The following is a 23,731-nucleotide window of genomic DNA, read 5'->3' on the forward strand; positions in this document are numbered from 1 at the left end:
CAAGGTCAATCTGGTCGTTCTCTCTAGCTTTTGATGTTCACTCTGTGGTGCTGCACTGATCTGGCCTTCTCTCATTGGGAATGTGAACAGTTCAGTTCAGCTGTGTGTCTTCACAGGGAAATGTATTAGGGCTATACATTATTTGTGTGGGCACAAACAACATACACTCTGGTGACATGCTAGTCTATGAATCCAGCTCTCGATAGGTACAAAAATCTGGAAAATCGGCCAACAACAAGTGAGTTTTGAATTGACACAATAACTGTTTAACAATATCCATTGTTTTGTTTCTACAGTTTGTGTATCTCAATCATATTACAATGCAATAATAAGTGTATGTGCTGGTGAAATTTGTTTGTGGGTCAGAACATTTAGAGTTTTTTTCCTTTATTTTGAAGTATCACTCTACTGTTCGGTTTCGTTTGTTCTCCTGTGATAATTTTTTGGAGAGTTGCATCCACTGAGACATTTGTTTTGCATAGTCCCACAGATGTATATTGGTGTGCAGCTTCAGTTTGATGGTGGATACAAGCACTATTTCATTTTTTTTCTTGCACACTGGGGGTGGGTTAGGGTGGGAAGGCATAAGACAACATGGATATCAAGCTTAGGGTAAGTTTGGCAGATAGATAATTATATATTGAACTTGGTGACTTATATAATATTTTTGTAGTGTTTAAGGGGACTGTACAGTACTGGTTGAGGTAGGGATTCATGTTTTGAACATTCCTAAGTGAGATAATGAAAAGCCTCTTATGAAATAAGAAAGAGTATGTAATTCTAAGAAGAATTCAATGTTTATTTGATGAAAATTGGTTTTCAAATGGCTGAGATATCAATAAAAAAGTGCTAATAATAAAAGGCGACATGCCACAACTTTATTAGGATCTCTTTGTTTCACCTTGTTTTTGGATATCTCAGCCATTTCAAAACCGATTTTCATCGAATAAACTTTTGATATCCCTTAGAACTGCATTCCCCCTTACATCTCATAGAGTGGTTTCTGAATATCTCGCAAAATGTTAAAAGCTAAATCTACACCTCGACCAGAACTGTACACACCCTTTAACTTCGCATCTAGAGTGGTCATGTGGTAGCAGAGACTAAAACTAGTAAGTACTTGGTGAATCCTAGGGAGCGCTGGGGGTGAGACAAAATTAACTCACCTCCTTGGTGAATCATGACAACATGAGAGAGTTATGGATTTTCTTATCAATATGACTTTATGTTTTTGTTTTTTTGAAAGCTGGATGGGTGCATTCTTATGACGACTGTGAGTATTACGATTGGTATTTTTCTTTGCTTCTTGGCATTTATCATTGATTATCAAACATGATTAACCTTGGGTCCCACTATTTCAACTGTTCATACACTATCATCGTATTACATGTACCTATTGTGTTTGCTCCAATTCTTTCTTTGTTCTTTATTAAGTGATATGCCGACTGGCGTATCACTTGTTATGTTTGTTGGCGTATCACTTGTTATGTTTGTGAGAAAACTTTCCTTGTATTTTATTCTTTCCATCATCGTATCTTGTGAAAGAAATATCTCCAAAGTCTTTCAGTCAATGTCCATGCAATTTCATACAGTCATGTCACAGAGTCATGTCTTAACTATAGTTTCTATGTCTAAACTATAGAGCAGTGACACCTGGGATAGGTGGGGCATCAAGGAAGGCTACTCTGATGGTTACTGCAAGCAAATAACTGGCCCCTCAGTTACCGGTTTTAAGTGTGCCCCATTTGTGGTGTAGGGCTGTGTGCCAGGGCCAAGGGGTTGCAGCGGGAAGGGTTTTCATACCTATTGGTGAGTGTGTGCCCCACTTAAAAGGGCATTTTACTGGTTTTTTATTTTTCTATATGTTGTTCTTTCAATTCTAAAAGACCCAGCGGTGCAAACAGAATCAAAATTTCATAACGATTAAGTCCGTAATTTAATGTTAAAAATGGAACTTTTTAGGTGAGAATTATGCTAATGAGCTGACGAGCCCGGATGTTATGATGTCACAGGTGCTCTCACTATTACTGATTACAAGTGCTCGCATACGCGTGCGTTAATTCGTATCGAGTAGCAGACGACGCTTAGGCCTAATTTAGCTAGCAGGCGGCGCTTGTGTACTGTTCTATCCATGTAGATATCTCAAATTTCACTAAACCAAATCGCAACAAAATTACAGGATATACTTCATAGCATATTTCAAAGTATTCTCTTATATTTGAACGAAATCAGTAATCGAGAAGTATCAATATTGACGTCGACTTTCAAGTCGTCACTCAAAAAAAACTCGCTCTTCGCGAGAGATCTTGGCGAACGCAAGATGCACAATCTAGAACTGAAGTTAGCTGACTAGTACTGTGCGAACGGGGAATTTACGCGAGAACTAAACTCAAAAGTGTAATGATTTTTGCGACTTGTGTGATATAGGAACTACATTTTTCATTCAACTTACCACAAATAATTTGTAAATTTATTTATTGCCCCCGATTACTTGAAAGATTTGTCTCATGATATTAAATGGCTAGCTTCAGTCTGTGCGTGCGCAGCAGGTAGACACTCTAGGTAGGGCCTGTCCGCAATCACTCGTGTTAGTCGTAGAGCAGATTATTTTTAGCGACGCCGACAGGAAAGTCGACATCTACACTTACGCTTCCCGACATGTGATTTGTTTCCAATTAACGTGAGCTGTTGGATATGAATCATAAAGTATTTCCTGTGAGTTTGGTGCCATTTGGCAAGGTGAATTTTGAGATATCTACATGGATACGGAAGTACGCTAGCACTATACCTACACCAGCGCTGGGATCGCGAAGCGGCGACACTGTGTTAGAATCTACGTGGTCAGGCCACTCTTCCGAGATATATGGGTCCTAGTAGGCCTACTGAAACAAACTTTTAGATCTAACATTAGTCCTTGGTGTAAATAACACCACTATGAGATTCATCTCGACTACAAAACATCGGAAATCCATAAAGCAGATACCTTACCTGAAAAATCCAGCACAGGAACAACAGTGCCTGCAGGACAAGGGTCCAGATCTAGATCTGGAGTCTGGACTTTCGTCTGGACTTTCTTCAAGTTCTGGCAGCAGGGGTATGTAACGTTACGCTGTGCCTTATTAGCGCTGTGCACATAGGGCCTGCAGCTGCAGTGTTGACGGTGAGTGAGTGTAGGGCCTACTCATCAAAACTTGGACTGCCACGTAGAACCTACTCCTTGACTGCTCAGTAGTCCTAGTCCTAGTTCTAGTATTTCAGAGTCTATGTGTACTGGGTACCGTTTTCATCTCACTAAGCGTAAATCGTGCGTGCCGTTGAAGAGAGTCTATCTACATTTGGATTTAGATTCACTCAGCCCTCATCTACGTTAGATAGTTTGAACTGGCGAACCATCGCTCGATCATGATCATCAATGCGTAACGTTACTTTACACACAGTCTTCTATGGGCAGCACGTTCGGATAACGATGCCAATTTCATTTTGCATATCTGGAATTTCCCCACAAGTTTTATCTAAATAAAAAGCTGTTGAAGAGATTGCTTTTAAAGATTAATAGATATTGTTTAACATGTTTATTATAGCTCCATATTGCAATTATACTAAATAACAGCTTTTGCAGTACTTCGTGTGAGATTTCATCAGTAAATTGGCATTATGTAGTTCGTCTTTCCAATGTCGGAGTTGTGCACAAAGAGCACCTGTGACGTAGGCCAAATTGTGTGGATCGTTCCATGGCTTGCTCGTTTTTATTTTTTTTCAAAAAATCATTACAGGCTTATCCTGGGTTTTACAATCCTCTCTTTCCAGTAGTAGGCATAAAAAAATGTAGATTAGAATTATCAGACAATTAGAAAATGTCAGTACAGTTTTCTTTTAACTGAAAGGCTACTCACCTGCCTCATCTGCTTTTTTGCATTGAGTCGTGCTAAATAAGAATCCATGCTGGATTCTGAAAGGACGGGTACTTTTAACTCTTTATGTGGCATGGTGGAAACCCCCTGTGTGCCACGTTATTCTGAGACACGAAGGTAATCATGCTTTGAGAAAGAAATCTGTTTTTTCCAATTTGTGTAACTTCTACAAATTTCTGTTAAGCTGGACATAATAGTGAGCAAAGTTAAAGGACAAGTTCACCTTCATAAACATAAGGATTGAGAGAATGCAGCAATATTAGTAGAACACATCGGTGAAAGTTTGAGGAAAATTAGACAATCAATGCAAAAGTTATGAATTTAAAAAATTTTTGTGTTGGAACTGCTGGATGAGGAGACTACTACAGCTTGTGATGTCATATGCGTACAACAGTATAAAGAAAATGTTAAGAAAATTCAACATATTTTCACTTTTTTTCGCATAATAAAAGAGCACTTGACTTGCCTCTTTCTACAGGCAGGGGAAATAATAGTACCCATAATATATGTCAGTAACGAGTCAAGGGGATGTGTACTTTTTTCAAAAGATGAAATTTTGTGAAATTCTCTTTATATTTTCCTATATTGTTGTACTCATATGACATCATACGCTGCAGTAGTCTTCTCATCCAGCGGTGACTGCACAAAAACTTCAAATATTCATAATTTTTGAACGGATTTTCTGATTTTCCTCAATGATGTGTTCAACTAATATTGCTACATTCTCTCAATCCTTATGTTTATGAAGGTGAACTTGTCCTTTAAAGAGGAATGCCAAACTTTGCTTTCATAAACAATGTATGACAATTCTATTTTCAATTTTTCTTTTGAATTACCAGTTGCTACATTACTGTACAGGCATGACTTTTGCACATAAAATAGTGACAGAAACTTAGAATGCATGCAAAAATTTAGTTTGGAACACTGCGTGATAGTCAATCACCACATAGAATGCAAGCTGTATGTGAGAGGAACAAAAGCGCAAGAAACGCTTTGATTGTACCGCGGGATTAGCGATTTATCGATCGGTTTTGGCGGCTTTGTTTGTTGAGCAGAATATGCGAAGTTGGCACGCCGTCGACTGAGTCAGACGTGCGAACGTGGCACATAAAGAGTTAACAATAGTCTGTAAAGCACATCGAGATACTTAAAGATAATAAAAAGTTTTGGTACCTCAAAAGTTTCCTTGAATATCTTTGTCTTAGTTTGTGTTTCAGGTTAAAGTACCTTTCATATAACTAACACTGTGAGACTTACTCGCCCCAAAGTGCTCTCATGTCTTAGTAATCATGCAATTAACTGCGACCAGCAGCCCCATACGCATAGCGACCAGCAGTCCCATACGCATAGCGTAATCGGGCTTCGCATTGTAGCATCCAGGATCATGACAGATTTAGTATCGCACGATAAATGTCAACTTAAAATCCCAAAAATTCTTTAATTTGAAGACTTACCAATGAAGGTGAAGTATTGAAAACAGGTTTCGGGCAACGTTTGGTTCTGCCTATAGTCCCTTTCTGTTCGAATTGATGACTGAATGTGAATCGGCCGAGAGGACCTTGAGAGAGCTACATACACTGAATACTGCAGCCAGTGCATGTGAACACATCACATGCGCACAAATTTCAAATCCATCAACGGATAAGATGTTTGTGTGCGCATGCGCTGGTCGTAGTAGTCAGTGTATGTAGCTCTCCCAAGGTCCTCTCGACCGAGTCACATTCAGTCATCAATTCAAAAAGAACGGGACTATTGGCAGAACCAAACGTTGTTCGAAGCCTGTTTTCAATACTTCAACTTAATTGGTAAGTCTTCAAATTGAAGAAATTTTTGGATTTTAAGTTGACATTTACCCGCGATACTAATTCTGTCATGATCCTGAATGCTACAATGCGAAGCCCCATTACGCTATGCGTATGGGGCTGCTGGTCGCAGTTAGCTATGCGTACAATGGGCTGCACGCTGCTGGTCGCAGTCAGTGGTTTCGTACAATATTTATCGACGCTGTGCGGCGACGGCTCTGGTACGAAACCATTATTGCATGATTACTAAGACATGACAGCACTTTGGGGCGAGTAATTCTCACAGACAACGTACTTTAACGTGAAACACAAACCAAGACAAGGAAATTCAGGGAAACTTTTGAGGTACCAAAACTTTTTATTATCTTTAACAAGTTCACAGGGCAAGAACCAGCTGTAGAAGAGTGGCATTAGGGCATGATTGCACTGGCACTGAGCTGGGTGAGACAGTGGGAGGTCCTAGTCAGGTTCAGACCACAGAGCCAGAGACCCTCAGCTTCACCCATATACATGGCATGTTGGAGCGAAAGGAGCTGATTGCATGGCCACAGGCGAGTAGTGATAAGTGGGAGCATTTTAACATCAAGCTTGCAGGAGTTTTGGAAGGAGAATTGGGTGGGAGTGTTGACAAGGAGATGCCGATGTTCAAGGGGTTGTGTTATGGGGCGTGTGCAGAGGAGCTTGGGATAAAGCCTGTGGGTGGTGGAGGTGTGGGGAATGTGGAGGGGGTGTTGGAAAGTCAGAGTCGAGGAAACAGTGTTTGATGGCCCACTTGAGGGCGGAGAAGAGTTTGCGTTGTAGGTGATAGAGGCAGGGAAGAGGGGAAGAGAGCTGGTCTGAAGGGCCTGAATGAGGATTTCAAGAAGATAGATAGATAAATGGTATTTTATTGAGGTATTCATGTCTGAAGTGCACATGCAATTACAAAGTAAAAGAGACAATAAAGATTACAAAAAAAGTATTCACAAAAATGAAACACGTAAAATATACACACTATAAATGAGGTCGTACGACAGGACATGTAGACCTACAGACTGGGCAAGTCGTAAACATTACATCATATAAAACAAGAGACCCGCGGGTCTAGCGCTCACCTGAGTATTGCAAGTTCACCTTTCACGCAGTCACTAATCTAAATTATTCACAGCACTACTAAAATTTGACCAGGCATTCTCAAGTAGAAGATGAAAATGTACAGTAAGGGCCCAAATTTTTTAAGATTCCTTAATTTGGGGGGGGGGGGGGGGATGGGGCCCCCTGGGGCCCTCTGGGTGGGGCATGGTGCCCATTTTGATAAATCGAGATCCTGACCCCCTAGGGATGCTACCTGCCAAGTTTGACGAAAATCCATCATGAGGTTTTCAGGAAGAAGATGAAAATGTGCAATTCAGGCCCCCATTTGGACCTTCACAACCCCCCCCTCCCCCCTGCCCCCAAGAGGGGCACCCCTGGATCTGCTATGAACAAACTTGAAACTAAGTCATTAATGTACTCACTCATAGTATCATCTTAGCTCTATAACTTCTCATTCTAGAGAAGATTTTTAAAGATTTCTTTATTTTGGGGGGTTTGGACCCCCTGGGGGCCCCCTGGGTGGGGCATGGTGCCCATTTTAACAAATTGAGATCCTAACCCCCTGGGCCTAGGGATGCTACCTGCCAAGTTTGGTGAAAATGGGTCATGGGGTTCTCAAGATGAAAATGTACAATTTAGGCCCCATTAGGAACCCTCCCCACCCCCTTCCCCTGGGTCCCAAGGGGGGCACCCCTGATTCTGTTATGAACAAACTTGAAACTACAGTCATCAATGTACTAACTCATAGCATTAACTTAGCTCTATCACTTCTGGTTCTAGAGAAGAAGATTTTTACAGATTCCTTAATTTTTTCCGGGGGCCCCCTGGGTGGGGCATGGTGCCCATTTTAACAAATTGAGTTCCTAACCCCCTAGGGATGCTACCTGCCAAGTTTGATGAAAATCAGTCTTGGGGTTTTCAAGAAGAAGATGAAAATGTAAAAAGTTTACGCACGATGGACGCCGGACGCTGGACGAAGGGCGATCGCAATAGCTCACTTGAGCGTTTGGCTCAGGTGAGCTAAAAACATAGGTGACCAGGGTTCAGTATTCATACTCTCTCTCTCACACGCCCTTTCGCTCTTTGTCACTTTCACTCGCTCTTTCTCTCATGTTCTTGCATATACACACCACGACGCTCACACAACATATTGGTACATTATAAGTTCTGCCAATTTCCTATTCTCCTTACACACCAGTAATGACATACGTACACCTGAGCATCAAAGCCTTACTGGTCAATGAGATTCTTCTCTGAGATATGCACAATGTATCTATTGAATTACATTGCACTGAATACAGGGAAATCTAAAAATCTAAAAATGTACAAAGTATTTCTACAAAAAAGGTAAAAAAAAAAAAACACATTCCAAACAATGGATTGGTATAGTTGGGTATAGATACACAGAGGAAAAAAGAGGGACATGGGAGAGAGAGAGAGAGAGAGAGAGATAGAGACAAAGCCAGGTAAGTGGAAGAAATGGAGAAGAGGATAAAAAAAAAAGTAAGAAGAAGGTGTATGACAACAAAACACTGAGTGAGCAGGATATATGCGAGAACCAAGGGAGGTCAAGAGAGAAAGAGAAATAGATATGTTGACGCAGTGCTGCATGCCACGTGACACCTATACGTTGTGCACCATAACAAATAACTTATCCATTATTCAAAATAAAATATAAAATTAACACTTTCATAGGTGTAAGTCACAAACTCTACACATATCAAACCTTTTTACACAAAATATATCACCAATGTGGTATGAATGAGAAGGAATAAAAGAGATCAAATCAATGAACATAAAAATTGATCAAAGTAACATGAAACTCAACTGAATACAACATGCATCATGATATTGGGTAAGCTAGTTCTTCTCGTAGAGTGCATGTGTGCAGTTAAATATGATTATCATCGCATAAAAAAATATATTACAGTAATACAGTACAAAAAAACTGTTCAAAATGACATTAAAGAGGTATGCAGATGTGAGGAGAGCTGAATATCAGTGTAAGGAGTGGAGGAGGAGGAAGCGGGAGAGGGAGATTTATAGGAATCTGCACAAGTTTACAAAGAGGCTGTTCAAGGAAGGGGTATCAGGAAATTTGGAGGTGTGAAAGGAGTAGTTGGAGGAGCATCTGAGGGTCACATATTGTGACGAAAGGAGAGAGGAGCCTTTTGTTAAGGTGCTAGGGTTGTCGAGGCCACAGGAGCCAGAAGTCGGCTTTGATTTGAGTGCATTGAAGGTGTGGGATGTTGAAGTGGTAGTTAGGAAGGCCTGAGCTGGGAGTGCAGCTCGGGAAGAATGGCTTGTCTTATACGTTGTTCAAATACTGTTCTCTTGTCCAAAGGGTGTTGTGCAGGATCAGTAGGGTGCTATGGCGAGAGTGGATTGTTCCAGCCAGCTGGTGTGTGGTCGAAGGGGTGTATATCCCAAAAGAAAACAACACCAAAGGCATCAGTCAGCTTAGACCAATGTCGCTTCTGAACATGGATGGCAAGATCCTTTTTAGTGTCTTGGCAAAGCGGTTAACAGAATTTGTGATTAAGAACCAGTTTGTGGACACCTCTGTACAGAAGGCAGGGGTCCTGGATTTCCCTGGGTGCACAGAACACATCCAGATGATTTGGGAGTCATCAGAGGTGCAAACGTGAGAAGGAGGATGTGGATGTTCTCTGGTTGGACCTTGCAAATGCATAAGGATCAGTGCCTCACAGCTACCTCAGTTTTGCTATGGAGTTTTTCTGGGTCCCTAGGGTGATCTGGGAGATGGAGCAGAGCTACTATGGCCAGTTTAGGATAAGGTTCACGACCCAGACTTACACGACGAAATGGCAGGTGTCAGAGATTGGCATCCTGATGGGGTGTCCAGTCTCACCGCTGCTGTTTGTTCATAGGGATGGAGGTGCTGACCTGGTGTGTGGCTTCGAGAATTGAGGGGTTGACACTGGCTGCAGAGGTAGTTGTGTCTTCAGTTAGGGCTTTCATGGATGACCTCACCACTGTGTCTGGCAATGAGACCCAGGTTGAGGATGGGCTCCACAGGTTGAAGGAATTGGTGGCCGGGACACGGTTAAAGTTCAAGGCCGAGAAGAGCCACTCAGTGTCATTGCGGAAGGGGAAGGTGGTTCCAAGGTTTCAGATTAGGGGAGAGGATATACCTCAGGTTTCTGAGTAGGGGGTGAAGAGCCTTGGTCGATGGTATGAGGGTAAGTTGAATGATAGGCATCGAGGTGTTCAGATCTATGACAAAGTGGTGGAGTGGTTGAGGAAAGACATGATGGTGCTCATCCCTGGGAATGCGAAGGTGTGGTGCTGCCAGTTTGGCTTGCTACCACAGATCATGTGGCAACTGTAGGTGTACAAGGTGTACAGAGGATGAACTCGTACTACCGGAAGTGGATAGGTGTTCTGAGAATGCTTACAGATCTGGCATTCTTTTGTAGATCAGGTAAGGTGCAATTGCCCATGACATCAGTGGCTGAAGAGTTTAAAGCTGGCAAGGTTAGGGTAGTGATGATGATGGATTTGAAGGACCTGACTATAGCAGGATCTAGGCCACCGATCAGCACAGGAAGTGGAGTGTGGATGAGGCTGTGGATGAGACAGTAGCAATGGCAAAGTGGAAGGAGATGCGAGGTGCTGTTCAGGTGGGGCGGAGCAGAGTCGGGTTTCATCTGGGAGTGAGATGGTACAGCAAGCAAGGCAGTTGAGGGTAGGAGGGATTTGGCAGTGGAGGCGGTCAAGGAGAAAGAGGAGGAGTACCGGTTTTCAAAGGCTGCACAGCAGGGAGTACAGGGGGTAAGGAATCAATGGGAAAGGGTGGAGCAGAGGAAGGTGTTGTGGAATGATCTCAGGTCAATGTCTTCTGCAGCTTCATGAACAGTTCCATTTATGATGTTTTGCCTTCACCAGTGAATCTGAAGAGATGGGATTTTTTTGAGGATGATGGGTGTAGGATTTGCAAGAAGGCAAAGGGCTCACTGGAGCACATTCTATCCGTGTATGGAGGGTTATTGCAGGCCTATACATGGAGGCATAACCAAGTTTTGAAGGAGATGGTGGGAGTGGCAAGGATGAAAGTGGGGTGAGAAAGAAGTATGGACCCCTTAACCCTAACTAGGCCGTGGGGGGGGGGGGCCTCCGAGGCCCCCCCTGACGTTCCGCGCGATGTATCGCAATCGCAAAAAGCTATCGCTGCGACGTTTCATGACTTTTTTCTTTCAAGTCTCCCGCATCATTTGACACCAAATTTGCGACGCCCAGGCGCGCGGTTCCAAAGTTACGCATAAATATGTACATGCATGTCAGACCAAAAATTGCTCAAAAACGTGAATTCGTGTACAATTTTAATGCAAACTGTGCTTACAGGCAAATTTCACAAAAGCATGATTATTTTGGTGTTTTATTGATTAAAGTCAATGAATAACATATTTTCTTGTTCGGAACGATGTCGCGGACAAATTTAATCGAAAAAACAATGAAAAACATAAAGTCGAAAAAACAAAGAAATATATAAGAAATTAAAAAAACAATAAAATACTGAAGAATTTTTTCTGATATCACAATTTTTTTATTACATTTGCTAAGGACAATAAAAAGAATATTTACACAAAAATTGTGCCTGTTTTGAGCTTTATTTTGTGATTGATACCAAATAGTATGATTTCATGCATCATTATGCATAAATTAGCATAAATTAGCATAAATAAAATTTTTTTGAAAAAATCAATTTCATGTTATTTTAGATTACATCATAGGCAATGTGTGTGCCAATTTTTGTCGCGATCGACGGCCGAGATCTGGAGGGGGGGCCTGGGAGGCCCCCCCGGCTCTATCAACTACCTAAATAGCCCGGCCTAGTTAGGGTTAAGGTGAGGGGAATCTGTTTTGTAAAGGAGGGAGTCAGACACAGTGTGAGAAGGGCCAAGGTGATGATGATGGAGGGATGCCAGCAGCAGGGGATGACTGGGAGGTGCAGGTGGATGAGGGGAATTATACAGTGCCAAAGGAGGTGGTGGTGACTGCCCTGCGGCCAGACATGGTGTTGGTGGCTAGGTCTGTGCACAGGGTGGCAATGGTGGAACTGACTGTGACGTGGGAAATGAGGATGGATGAGGAAAGGGTAAGAAAGTTGGATAGGTATGCTGAGTTGAGAGAGCAGTGTAAGAAAAACGGGTGGAGAGCAGAGGTGTATTCTGTGGAGTTTGGGTGCAGGGGATTCACTGGATGATCGGTGAGGAGGTGGGTCAGAGTGAAGGGAGTAGGTGGTAGGGAGAAGGAAATGTGGATTACTGTAAAACAAGGAATGTTTGCATGCATTTTAATTTCGCGAATTTCGCGAAAGCCAAGAAATTAAAATGCATGCAAAGGCTCTTGTCGACACTATATGCATTGAATGCCAGAGGCACTTTGCAAAATTTCATGCAATGAAAAAGGTTGTTGGCTCCAATTCGCACAAATTTCATGCCGCTAAAATATCATGTTTTACAGTAAGAGGATTTGTGGAGCAGCAAAGACAGGATCTGCATGGACTGTTGGGGAGGCATGGGGAGGTTGTGGGAATAGGGGGGTGTAGAGATATTGTTGGTGATAAAGAGTGAAAGAGTGGGAGGTTATAGATGCGAGTGTTTTGAGATGCCACGGGGGTGATGTCTAGGGAATCCCAATGCAGCACCGGCCAGCAAGGGGGAAATGTCCAGACATTAGTGATCCCTGGTGTGCTGCTGATGATCCATGCACTGGCCATCGCAGAATTAACACCTTTTCACTATTTACCCGAGTCTCTGTTCAGTGAGCTCAGTCATGCATGATGTCATCTATGCACCATTCTTTCTTTCAGGTCATGTCAGATGATCAGTCATAATACCTATCTTCATAACCAAAAGTCATTTTTGTAACAAATTTAATGAGCAGTAACTTGGAAGTCACATGTGATAGTATTGCATAATAGTCACTAGTTAGGCAATCATGATGTGCACGTACACACGCATCAAAATTTAAAAATGCTCCAAATGGTTTTGCATACGCTTTAGGCCATCTTGAGCATTTCAAAATTTTGTGCACATGCATCATTTGTGCCTAATGCGCTAACACAAAGCAAACTTTTGTTGTTGTTGTTGTATAAAATCGCTTTGTAATATTATTGAGCTTATGTCTGCCCAATTTCAGGTCAATTTGAATTACTATGATGTCACACAGGTCCTTCAAAGTTGAAAGTCTGCACATGCAAAACTGTTCATCTTAAATTCATTAAAGCTTCTTAAGGTGAATGGAAACCCTCCATTTTTTGTTTCACATTCTAAAGGCTGATGAGCTGTGGATGTCATCTGTTGGGTTGCTGATGCTGGCAAACTGATTAAAGTTATTTAATTCCTGAATGAAATGAAAAAAAAAAACCCAAGAAATCAAAATGATGACACCAGATATTTGTATATATATGTGAGCATACTTCACTTATCCTTGACCAATTTTCACGCAGATTTCAGTATGTTGTACCTTATTCAATTGCCCACAGAAGTTACAATTACAGTATTTCAAAATCATGACATCATCACAGTGAAAAATAGTTTCTAGTTAACTATGTACAATTTGATCATTTTATGTATTATGTCTGTGGCAGTTCATTTTTTTTTTTGAAATGAAATGTGACATTACTGCATTTAATTAGTAAGTCACTCATCTTTGAAAAGTTTTCTCCTAGCTTTTGATATGTTGTAACAGTCAAATGGGGCTATCGTAAGTGTACCCTCAGTTTTTCGATGGGATGTTGGGATCATGTCTAAAAATTTGCTCGAAGGTGATACTTGGGCTTCGACTAAAAGAGCTGTTGTGCAATACATATCATACTATTGTGTAGCTGGAACAACTTGAGAGCAAGAGGCCCTGTCATCTCCATTTCTTCTACACTTATGGACTATGTCACATTAAGCATAATTTTATAAAATAAAAACTCTTTGATCAGATGCCATCTTGGATATGTAAATCATTCTTGGCTTGCAGATTCAAGAGTTCCTCCTGAATTGCCATTGCATCATTGTTTCAGCCTCATTATGTTTGTACTGATAGAGGGGTTTTCTCCTCACTGGTGGAGATTTATCTGGCTCAGTTCAATCTCATAGCCTTTTACTGTACTGAGTATGTATCGATCTGAAGTGATCGTGTCCCAAATGTTATGAAATAACTTCCGTCGGCCTCCAACAGGTCTGATTAAACTTTCTAGAGGGCTTTACCTCTTTTCTCACTGATGTAGCACTTACTTCCTGCCCTGGCCCACCCTTTGAGCAGGCAGCTGGCTCCATCTGGAGGCAGTTGGGGTGGGTGTAGGTATGTGGCAGTGGTGGTAATTTCCACCAAGCTCGACGTTGGCCTGAAATAGGCCTGATCAAGCTGCAAGAGGTCGGTGGTCTCTTCCAGCTAGCCTCTCTGAACTGATGGTGAGCTGACTCTGCTGTGTGTTGGTCTGGGTGGTAATATGGATGTGTGTGCTTCACTATCATCACGACCCCGGCTGCAGCCTTGTGCTGGTCTTGGGGATCTTTCACTTTTTTTCCCTAGATCATCTCCAAATAGGTATTTGGTCACTGGGTTTGAGGCCTTGCACAAGTGGGTGAACTTACTGTTCAGGTCTGGTTTGATAAGTTCTTTTCGGAGAGCATTCAGCTCATAGTTTGCATTGCAGAGTAGTGCAAAAGCGTCCTGTTTGGCCTCTGATATCTCCTAATCAAGTGTGTCGAGAGATGCATTAACACCTCACGTCTTGATACCTTGTGTTATAGACTTTTGCACTTTCTGAAGCCTTGCATCGAGTATGTGTGCAGTAGCGCTGAGGTTGTCCCAGGTTGTCTGGTTTACATGCGGCGAACTGACAATTGGCAGGACAAGGGTACTTGTGTGCTGTGTCGTCAAGTACTTTTCTTCCAGGTTGTTGCTCATGAGACTAGTCACAGAGCTTGCAAGCTCCTCATCAATTTCCTGCTGAATGTCCGATGGTACCACAAATTTACGTGCAAAAGCGGGCACCTTACGTAGTTATGTATGTTTGGTATCGAACATTTTATCTACGATAGAGCTTTACTTACCTATCGATATAACAATTGCCATTCTAATGCCGATTAGAATTGCCCCCGGTAGCTAAAATTTCTTTGAACCCCCTCGTTGCCCCGGCAACAGCAGGGAAACCCCTCACACACTTCCCTATAAGCCCGAGCGCGGGCGATCTCGTCCTCTTTCGATGCCGATGAACCGGCCGAACCGCAGAGAGGGGAGGAGGGAGGGACCTATAGGTAAGGAAAGCTCTCTCATAGATAAAATGTTCGATACCGAACATACATATCTACTTCATTTTGCTTTACTTACCTATCGATATAACAATTGCCAGATTCCAACAGATCCAAGGATGGAGGGACTGCGGAAAACCTCAAGGTAAGGAACATTCTTCTCTTACTGATCATGGCTAACGAGCTGCAAGCTCGTCGAGGCAGGAGGTTCAGTCAAGATGGAACTACTTCCTGCTAGGACAGGAAAGAACTGCAGAGGCAAATGAGGCCTCATTGGAAATAATGTCTGACAAGTAACAGGACGTAGAAGTGTTGGGATTATGCCAGTAGGCAGCCTTGAGAACATCTTCCAGGGGGACTCCCTGAAAAAGGGCCCAGGAGGAGGCCATACCCCTAGTGTCATGGGCCCGCACCTTATGGGAGAGGATCGAAGTTGTACCCCCAGCTTTAATAGCCTGAACTATCCAGCGAGAAATAGTATCAGGGGAGACCGCGCGCATGGGGAGAATTGATACTGATAAATAGATTGTCTGAAGTACGCAATTCTTCGGTTTTGTGAAGATACCATTTAAGGGCCCGCACAGGGCACCATAGTTTGTCTTGGGAGATGGAGGACAGAGTCTTGAGGGAGGGGATGAAGACCTCACCTGGCGTAGAGTTCATGGTTTGATTCTTAGCCAGGAATTTGGCATGAGGGATAGGTCTAACCCCGCTAGTTTCCCAACGAATGTGGCCAGGTTTGGTAGAGAGAGCGTGCAGAAAACTGCGTCTTCTCCCACTAGTGACTGCTACGAGGAGGATGGTTTTGATGGTTAGGTTAGCAAGAGAACTGCTGTGCATACAAAATGTAGGTTCAAAGGGGGCCATGGACAGAGCACGCGAAACTCTCGATAAACTCCAAGAGGGACTCAGTTTCTTCTGAGGAGGCCTAGACAAAAAGAGGGATTTCATTAGTCTAGTCAGATGGGGAGAGGATCCTACCATTTCTCCCCCTCTGAAGCCTTCATGTAAGGCTGAAATAGCAGATCTGTAGCCTCTGATTGTCGAGAAGGCTAAGCTCTTGTCAAATAGATGCAGGAGGAATTCAGCGATCTCGCCTACAGGTGCTGTGGAAGGATCCACTTTCTTATCGTAGCACCACTTGAAGTAGTACAGTACTGTAGTCTAGAGTCATAAGTGGCTCGTGTAGATGATCTAAGGAAGGAGGAAGATAGTTCTGCAGCCCTTCCCGAAAGACCTGCCTGGGACACAATTTCCCTGAAATGGTCCATAATATTAGCTTTAGGTTGGGAACCTTGGGATGATATGTGGATGTCCCTGGTCGACAGAGGAGATCCTCCCTGAAGGGAAGGATTACTGGGGGAGAGGTTAGAAGGTCTAACAGTGTGGGGAACCAAGGCCGTTTCGGCCACCAAGGAGCTATCAGAAGGAGGGTTGCCTTGTCTGTTAGCACTTTCTGTAGTACCCTTGGTATCAATGCAAAGGGTGGGAACGCATACCCCAGAAACCCGTTCTACTGCATTGTGAATGCGTCCGTCATCAGAGCAGCTGGATCGTTGTGTTTTGTGCTATAAACTGGCAGCTGCTTGTTCAATGTCGATGCGAATAGTTCGACCTGGGGAGGCCCAAACTTGTTGAAGATCTGTTTGGCAATGACTGGATTGAGTTGCCACTCTGTGGGGAGATAACTTCCCCTCAACAAGAAATCTGCCACATAGTTGTCCTTTCCTGGTATGTGAGAGGCTGTTAGATTCATCTCCACCGAATCGCACCAATCTAGAATGTCTAGAGTGAGATTGCACAAAGGTTTCGACCTTGTGCCCCTTGTTTGTTTACGTAAGATACTACCGTGAGGTTGTCTGACTTTATCAGAACCGTTTTCCTCCGAACTCTGTCTTTGAAGGCAAACAGAGCATTCTGTATCGCCCGCATTTCCAGTACATTTATGTGCTGACCCCCGTCTCTTTCTCCCCAAGTTCCTTGAACCTGGTCTGAGTTTAGTATTGCACCCCACCCCATAATCGATGCTTCTGTGAGAATGGTCATGGAGGGGGCTGGGGTAGTGAAGGATTTTCCCACTTGCAGGGTATTTGGAGGCATCCACCAGCGAACCGCCTGGGACAATGTCCTTGTAAGACGAATAATTTGTGTCATTGGGTCTGTTTGTTGGCGATACTGACTGAGAAAGGCCATTTGGATTTGCCTCATTCTCCTTCTGCAATCTGGGACTGTGTCCAAGAGACTTGCAAGGAGGCCCAGAAAACGCAGCCAGTGCTTGGTTTGCGCGTAAGACATGCGGAGTAGGAACCCCCCTACTAGATGAACCTTGTCTATTCTGTGAGGGAGGGGATGGGCGAGCCTTAGTTTTAGGTCTAGTTTGGCGCCCAAGAACTCCGGACTCTGAGTGGGTTCGAGCTGAGACTTTTCGTAGTTTACGAGAAAACCTAGCTTGGAGACTAGGTCTAACGTGATGTCTAAGTGACGGCGTAGTGTGTCTGCAGAGTCTGCTAATACCAGCCAGTCATCTTGATAGACAAAAATTCAAATGCCCCTTTCTCGTAAGTGGGCTGCGAGTGCCTGTACAATTCGAGTGAAGATGCGTGGGGCAGTTTTGAGACCAAAGGGCAGAGCACGATATAGACCTCATGCATTGACGTCATCACTCGCTTGACAACCTCTCGCGACGCCATCTTAGAGGGCAAGCGAAGTCCTGGACATCGCAGAGGCGTGCAGCTAGTTATGTGCTTTTCCAATGCGCGCTAGCGGCGATCGCCTCACTCGCCGCCAGTCCCCAGGCTAGTGGCAGGTTTTTTTTTACCATCAAACAAGTTTGACATGACATGACACATCATGCAGCAATATTTGGGTAATTTTCTCACATTGTGCAATCGAAATACTCACAGTAACTAGAGAATTCCTAGGTTATATCGCAGAAATTTGTATCCATAGCGCAACATCGCCGTTCGCTGAATGTGTGTCGTCATTTTGAATTTCATCAGCCAATCACATGCGAGGTACGTGTTTTAGTAAAAATCACGTAGAAATCTACCTCACATGTGATTGGCTAACGGATTCGAAGGTTGATGAGCTGTTACGACCGCTGGTAGTTGCATCTTTTTTCATGAAAATTGTGCCAAAATGTTGGATATATCATTAACCTGGTGAGTGCAATGCATACCTCAAATGTCGAATTTGCTATACAAGCTTGAATTTCCCGATCTAGGGCTGTAGATTACATGCAATAGAAAAGACAGTAAAAGAAACACCGATGTTGTGTGTAAATGCCCATTGCCTCGCATGTAAAAGCACGCTCTAGCAACGCATCGCTTGCCCTCTGAGGGAGGGCGCCCTTCAGTTGGTAAGACCGTGTGACGTCATATGCATAAGGTCTATTGGTACACTTTGTTTGCCACTGCATAACTGAAAAAAATGCTGTGCAGTGTGGGCAATGGGAATACAGTGAAACCCCGTTACAACGAGTTCGGTTATAACGAGGAACCACTTATAAAGAGGCGATAGCGTCGGTCCCGTTTTCCTTTGCGTGTAAACCTATGGCAGAACGAATCGGTTATAACGAGTTCGGTTACAACAAGATTCCGGTTATAACGAGGACAATTTTGGTGCATCATGACAAAGAAAAACATAAGCAATTTGATCGGATATAACGAGGTTCCATTTCTTGACTAAATTGCCGTTTTCAAACACGCGACAAACGAAACATTGAAAACTGAATTCACGCAATCCACGTCTTTTTCCCGTTTGCAGAGAACCGTTCCTTTCATGTTTTCTTCTAAACCACGCGATAAGACACAGGAATGCCTTCCGATGTTCCTACTAAATTACATAATCATTCGCTTTTCTTTTTCGCGAGATACGCGTGCGTGATATTAAGTCAGATTACAGCGCAACAAGAAAAAAAAAAAGATAACGCGTCCAAAAACTTTCCATGTAGCGACACTTGTGGCCAAAAGTGGACAATTGGAATGTGTGTGCAACTCATCATTATATCCTTTCCATTCGTAGTTCCGACTTCCAGTTCTTTTGCTAGTTAGCAAATATGAGTGTGGATGATTAAAGCCGAAATAATTAATGAAATCATTGCGATCCCGCCGGCTGACAGTAGCGTAAAAATAGTTGAATAACGCATGATGTTAACGTAATTAATTGGTGTTCAGAAAAAGAAACAAATGCATTTATTACTTTGAGTAGATCTAGATTTGTTAATTATAATTTCACAAATGATAATCTAAATATGAGTGTGTGTGATTAAAGCCAAAATAATTCATGAAATCATCGTGATCTCACTGGGTGACAGTAGCGTAAAAATACTTGAATAACGCATGTTAATCTATACTTAATCGGTGTTCAGAAAAAGAAAGAAACGTATCTATTAGTTTGAATAGATCTGGATTTGTTCATTATCATTTAAAAAATGATAATTCAAATATGAGTGTGTATGATTAAGGCCGAAATAATTAATGAAATCATCGCGATCTCGCCGGGTGACAGTAGCGTAAAAACAGATGAATAACGCATGTTAACCTGCTTAATCATGCATTTAACAGTTCAAGAACGGATGTACAAAACGCGAAGAGATTTTCGGAAGAAAATAAAGAACACATTTTAACCCCTTCGGGCGCAACGATAATACATTGTATAAAATTACGGCCGAAATGATTCATGAAATTATCGAATTCCCGCTGTGATGGGCACCAACAGCGTAAAATACCTCGCAAGTTAACGGTAAACAAAGCATGTTACTCTGAATCATCGCGATCTCGCCAGGTGACAGTAGCGTAAAAATAGTTGAATGACGCATGTTAACCTAAATCAGAAAAAGAAAGAAATACATTTATTAGTTTTAATAAATCTAGGTTTGTTTATTATCAAAATTTTAACACTGCATTTCACAATGAAGATTTTTCTTGCTTTCAGAATGGTCTACCAGGTACAGATTTGCGTAAAAAGGATCACAACCTTCCACATTCAATCCTGTCGCATATTTTTCAAGAACGGATGTACAAAATGCGAAGAGATTTTCGGAAGAAAATAAAGAACGCATTTCTAATCCCTTCGGGCCCAACGATCACACATTGTACAAGATTACAGCTGAAATGATTCATGAAATCATCGCATTCCCGCTGTGCACCAACAGAGCAAAAATACCTCGCAAGTTACGGTAAACAACGCCTGTATGTTATTCTATTTGCGCTGGTGCTAATAGAAAAACTTAATGAGAATTACAATAAAGAAATAACTCATTTCAACCCCTACTTTTTCGTCTAATTCACAAATAATTTCCCTTTATTCTCTCAACAATAATGATCCATAATAGTGTAATAACAACGCAAAGGATGTTCTTAAGTTTCAGTGATGGGTATATGATGTCATGCTTATGTTTTTCTTTGCTTTTGATGGGTACGGTTATAACAAGGTAGCGGTTATAACGAGGTAATATCGCCGGTCCCACGGACCTCGTTATAACGGGTTTTCACTGTATGAAGGTAGGTGTCTACTTAATCTATGGAGACCGCCCAATTGTCTGCCTTGATGAGCGGCAGTATGTTGCGGAGATTTTCCATTTTGAAAGTGGAGTTTGCAATGTATCGATTCAGCTTTTTTACATTTAGCACCATGCGGAATCCGCCTTTCCGTTTGGGGGTGAGAAAAACTGGGGATATCACAAGATGCCTTCTTGTGTGGACCCGAACAATCGCCCGTTTGGTTAATAGGGACTCTATCTCTTGTAACAAAGCCCTTCTTTTTTCTGGGTTTGTTGGCAGGTTGGTTTTCTTGCTTTCGGGATTTCAGGGATGAATGGGCTAGTTTAGTGTAACTAGTAGCGAAGGGGGTATCAAGTTTCACCGCACTGGGTCCTTGGCTATGAGCAGACAATTCAGATTCCAAGCAAAATATGGGCTTGGCCTCTTCTTTTTCCTCAGTAGCAGTTGATTCTGCCTTTAACTGGGGACAGTATTTTATCAGTAGTTCGGCGGCTATCTGGCTGTCCCTTCTATCTGTCTGATTCGTTGATTCTTTATCAGAGGGAGGAAGCTCGTCAGTAAGTATGCTTTCCCGACCATCTGAGCTGATAGAGTGTACTGAGTGAGACGATGGGAAACTAACACCAGCGCCAATATAGTTAGATTATTATAATAGCTGTGTTACATTATTTGTTACTAATGGCTTTCCATAGCCACTGTTATTGTTACGCACGTTGAGTTTCTGTGTTGGCCGTAAGCTCGTCTCGGCCACGGCAATAAATCGTTTCAACTACATCCGAATCGTCTGTTGTTTCCTTCTTCGGTAATGGCGTGGTGGCAGCTCGGATTTCGAATCTAACGCCGCAGTTCTGTTCTCCCAAGTTCCAAGACAAGGAGGAATCTCGCCCAACATAGTGGGGACAGGCGCTCCATTGATATTTTGGTGATAGTTTGGGTGTAGGTATACGATTGGAGTGATTTATAGTGCGTTTAGTCCCGTCCGTAGACATGCACGTTGCATCGACGAAGCGATGCGCCGCCGTGGCCGGGTCCAACCCCGGCAACGCTCCAACGCAGCGAAGCACTGCCGCTACCGCAGGGGCATCAGAGAGATGGTGTCCGGTCGGTGTCGCGCCGAGCGACGTTTGGAGACCCCGGAATGAATTTCCGTGTTTCCCAGCCAATGTCCACTCGAGTTTGGACACAACCGTGCAAATAGGGGTTAAAAGTGGTTCGACTGTAAACCTCATTAGACAAACTACTGCAGATGCTTTAGGCCTCGATGTGGTGGTGGATGATTTTGGTTATGGTGATTATTTTGACCTTGATTCCTCCACTGACATCTTGAAACAAGGCATTGTAGGCCTCGCTTGCTTTTCACTTGTACACAATCAACAAGACATGTGGTTTGATGGTCTAGTTATCGATGATGACACCATGGAATTGTACACACATGACACTGCCATTGATGTTTTGGCTGGTGCTCCATTTATGGAGGAAAATGATGTGTCGGTAAGACCCTCTAAGCATGTCATCATGTTTGGTGATAGTTGTGTTTTTAGTTACGGTGCCAGTACTACGTCTGGTCAGGATGGCCATCCTGTTGTTCGGTCAGATGTGGCGGATGTTGTTCACAATACTGACACTGAACACGATCGTGTGATGAACAGCGAGTGTGTGAATGGATTTGTTGGTGGGTATGAACATGAGATAAACAGTCACAATACACACAGAGAGACAAACACAGGCAAAGCCACACATATAAACAAGCATGGACATACCGATTGTGATCACATGACACGTACTGTCACTGATAATACCTCTCACTCACACATGCATGGATATGATTGTGACCACATGACCTTCAACCATGTTGGCACAAAGACAGAGTGTGTGGAGAATGAGATGGGAATGGAGAATGAACATGATCATGAATGTGTAGAAAATGTGATGGGTACAGAGAATGAGCATGACCCTGAATGTGTGGAAATAGTGATGGGAACAGAGAACGAACATGTTGATCCTGATTGTGTGGAAAATGTGATGGGAACAGAGAATGAACAAGTGGATCCTGAATGTGTTGGTAATGTGATGGGTACAGAGAATGAATGCGATCCTATGCTCATTCATAATGTGATGAAAGCTGTAGGTGAATGTGAGATGATCATCAAATTTACATCAACACACAGTGACACCATCACTGAACACACTGGTCTACACAAGGACAAACATACTAGTCTACACAAGGACAGGGATGATATTCATGACAACATGGAGTTGTATGTAAAGTCGTCAGAGTACTTCAGTTACCTGTCAGGTGTTGATATAGATTCATTGGGTAGCAGTTCCTCCGTTCACTTCCCACCTGGTGTATCCGCAGACGTTGGTTGTATCCCCATTTTTTATGACTCTGATTGTTCCTGCGCTGGGACAGATGTTGATAGCAATTGTCTGTCCACTGAGTGCTGTTCTACTGCTCCACACATCAAGTTTGCTGAGCATAGTGCAGATGCTGTTGAGAAGTGTTCTCACACCGACTGTCGTGTGGGTGACTGTCCCAGCCGGCGTCGCGATGCTGGCCAGCTGGGTCATGTGGGTGGTGCTGGTGTTACCCATGGCTACAGTGCTTCTCAGGACTACAGAGAGACTGGTATGAGCACCCTGGACATCTTGACGCCGACCCATTCTCTCAGTAACATGAGACCGCCAGTTATACCTCCACGGCAACACCTTGATGGTCCTAAGGACAGTACAGGCAAGCCTCCCGACGAGACTACACCTTCAGAGGCAGATCTCACACCCCAAGGCGCATCTAAGCCTGGTACCCTGACTTCTCCAAATGCCGATGATGACACTGAATGCCTCCATCCACCTGGAATGGATGATGTTGGCTCTTCTGATAGCGACACACTCCCAGCTTGGAGTCCCCCCTGGACTAGTTGCCTTTGCCCACCATCATCACTGAGCGAAGGAGGTCCTTTCCCTCGTCCCCACCTTGGAGCTGCACATGCAGAAACTCGGATGATAGCCACTGCCTATCTGGGAAATGTCTTCTGTGCTCCTACCCGTAATCGTGCTGGCCCTGATCCGATGGACGTCCGCCATCTTCGCGTGCTCCAGTTTCCCCATCCCTCAGCACCCCCTGACTACATTGGACTGCCAGCAGTACTCCATTGCCCTCCCATGCC

At 43.2% G+C, this 23,731-nt stretch overlaps 1 protein-coding gene across 1 annotated transcript in view; it reads right to left on the reverse strand.

The window, feature by feature from the left end:
• Positions 1-23,731, reverse strand: part of LOC140238363 (transient receptor potential cation channel subfamily M member-like 2) — a 370,479-nt gene that overhangs the window by 42,559 nt on the left and 304,189 nt on the right. The window lies entirely within an intron of this gene.

Source organism: Diadema setosum, chromosome 14, assembly GCF_964275005.1.
Source record: "Diadema setosum chromosome 14, eeDiaSeto1, whole genome shotgun sequence".
Lineage (NCBI taxonomy): Eukaryota > Metazoa > Echinodermata > Echinoidea > Diadematoida > Diadematidae > Diadema > Diadema setosum.